The following is a 3,349-nucleotide window of genomic DNA, read 5'->3' as shown; positions in this document are numbered from 1 at the left end:
CAATAAATGGGCGCAGCTTGAGACCATACTCATAAGTGAAATAAATAAACCTCACATGTGTGAATACCGAATAGTTTCCCTAATGTAAGTAATGACTCAAATATATTAAAAAATGTGATAGTCTTGATTCCCCATTAAGTGGCATTGAATCCTTATAAAGTTTTCACTTATTAATTGTAAATGCTTTATTCTGGGCTTCTTGATATGGAAACATTTGAAGCTATATTATATGAAGTTTTATTCAAATATTTCAAGGAAAAAGACAGACACTATGGTAACTACTATTAAGTTGGGTTATTTGGTGGTGAAGCACTAGGTTGCTGAAACAGTCATGCTTTGACCTGTATTGTTATATTGTTATATCCTCTTTTATCTCAGTCTCTCCCTTATTCATTAAAAAATTATTACTTATTTTTATTTTTTTAATTAAAGGGAAAATTTTTAAAAATTAGCAGGTTATATAATAGTAACTTTTTGATTTCCTATTAACTTTTTTTGAAGTCCTGTAATACTCCCACTATCTTGTTTTGACTGACTAGACTCTGTTCCATTCTGTATGATAGTATCAAGTTTGAGGGTATAGGCAACTACTTTGTAGGCAATAAGATTCACTAACATGCCCATTCTGGCTTCACAATTTTCTCCTATGGAAGTCCTTCAATGTTTACAATGCTTAAGTTTTATTGGTCTTGTTCTCTACTGTTTTGTTCAACTTTATAATATCTATTGAGATAGGCAATTCTTTTTAAGGAAACAAGAGACATTGTTGATAACCATTGTTGATAACCTTGTACTCTGTTTTACATCATGTGCTATGTCTATCCTTGGTTTTGACTTACAGCTTTGTTTTGCCATATTTGACTTTATTCTCTCCCACCCCAAAAGTAATAAGAAGTAAGGAGTAATAAAACCCAAAATGTGTAAATTTTGTTGTAAAAAAGAGAGGGATAAAAGTGCTGTAAAGGATACAACAGCAAGTGTGTTTAGGGGTGTTAAATAGCTGACCATATTAATGTTTTTGATTGGATCATTGAACACAACTGTTTGCAGTCTCACTGTTTGAATGTCCATTTTGTATGCTTTGATACTGTGATTTGAGCAACTATCTCTAAGATGATAATATGTAATCTATTAACTGGTGTTTTCTTACTGTTTTTTTTTTTGCCAGTTGTGTATTATTTGTACCCTTACACTGGTTTGTTTTGTTTTTTCTCTTTCTCCTTTTTAATAAAATTTTAAAAAATACAAGAAACTCATCTAACCCAAAAGGAAACATATAGACTGAAGTCAAATGATGGAAAACAGTACTTCATGCAACAAGAACCAAAAAAACAGCTGGGGTAGCTGTACAGTTTATAGCCAATGTGAACTTCAAACCAAGAGTGATCAGAAGAGATAAAGAAGGTCACTATTTAGTTAGGGCAAAACTTCAAAAGGAAGTGAAAACAATCCTAATTATATATGCAGTAAATATGGGAGCACCCAGCTATGTAAAACAAATACTAATAGGAAGGAAAAATAAAACAAGCTTGAATCAAGCTTGTGAACAAATGGACTTAGAAGGTGTGTACAGACTATTCTAGGTCACCTTATTTTAAAAAGGAAAGAAAAACTCAAATTCAGACAATAAGGAATAAAAAAGGTGAAATCACTACAGAGCCTGTGGAAGTACAGAAGAACATCAATACCTACTTCAAAAAATTTTACACTAATAGGTTTGATAATAAAGAAGAAATAGACAAATGACTACTAACATAGAAATAACCAAAGCTGTAGCAAGAAGATATATAAAATGGTTTAATAAGCCAATTTTAGTTTATGAAATTGAACATGTAATTAAAACCTTACCAATAAATAAAATCCCAGCTGTCCTGATGGATTCACAGCTGATTTCTACAAGAAAATCAAGGAAGACTTAATGGCATCACTGCTCAAACTCTTCAATGAAATTGAAAGGGAAGTAATTCTTCCAAACTCATCCCTAGAAGCAAAATCAGAGAAAGACCAAGCCAAAAGAGAACTACAGGCCTGTTTGCCTAATGAACATAGATGTAAAAATCCTGGCAAATAGAATGCATCAAGTGATCAAGAAGGTCATATACCATGATAAGGTGGGTTTCATCACAGGAATGCAAGGAAGTTTGACCAGATGCAAATCAAATAGCATGATGAATCATATCAATAGAGCCAAAGATAAGGATTACATAATCGTCTCAATAGATGGGAAAAAAAAAAGCTTCGGGTAAAGTGCAATATTCATTCGTGATAAGAACCTTATAGAAAATTGGCAGACTGTCATTATCTGAATCAGATACAAGCCACCTATGACCAACAACCAGCATCACATTAAATGGTCAAAAACTGACAGCTTTCACTCTAAAATCAGGAACAAGACAAGGCTCTCCACTATCAACATTCCTCTTAAGTATTGTTCTGGAAGTACTAGCCAGTGCAATTAGACAAGAGAAATAAAAGAATTAAAGATAGGAAAGGAAGAAATTAAACTATCATTATTTGCAGATGACATGACATGCTATATAGAAGACCCCCAAACTCCACTAAAAGATTTCTACATGTAAGCTGGGCATGGTGGCTCATGCCTGTAATCCCAGCACTCAGGAAGCTGAGGTGGGTGTACCATTGCAACTTTGAGACCAGCCTGGGCTACAAAGTGAGCTCAAGCCCAGGCTGAACTGCATAGTGAGACCCCGTCTCACACAAAAAAATAAATAAATAAATAAAAAATAAAAAAATAAAAGACTTCTACATATAACAACCAAATTCAGTAACATAGCTGGTTACAAAGTCTACATTCAAAAAGCAATAGCATTCTTGTACACCACCAAACTCACTGGGAGGGAAATAAGAGAAACCACACCCTTCACAGTAGCATCCAAAAATAAAATACCTAGGAATCAATGCAACAAAGGAAGTGAAAGATTTAATGAGTGAAATTCACAGTACTCTGAAAAAAGAAATTGAAGAGGACCTTAGAAAATGGAAAAACATTCCGTGATCATGGATAGGAAGAAAAAACTTTGTGAAAATGTCAAAATGTCATTCTACTTCCCAGAATAAACAACTGGGATCTCATCTTATTAAAAAGTTTTTGCATTACAAAAGAAATGTGCACCCGAGTGAAAAGACAACCTATGTATTAGTCAACTGTCCCTCAGACAAAGGACTTTTATCTAGATCATATAAAGAATTTTAAAATGTGAGGCCCCCAAAGTTCAAAGACACAGTCCAAAATGAGCATGTGAGACGAATATACACTTCTCAGCTGAAGAATCTCAGTGTGGTTTTAATTTGCATTTCTCTAATGACCAATGATGATGAACATTTTTCG

Source organism: Cavia porcellus, unplaced genomic scaffold, assembly GCF_034190915.1.
Source record: "Cavia porcellus strain 051 isolate PalLab524CR breed Dunkin Hartley unplaced genomic scaffold, mCavPor4.1 scaffold_17, whole genome shotgun sequence".
NCBI lineage: Eukaryota > Metazoa > Chordata > Mammalia > Rodentia > Caviidae > Cavia > Cavia porcellus.
Note: the sequence above shows the minus strand (reverse complement) of the source record.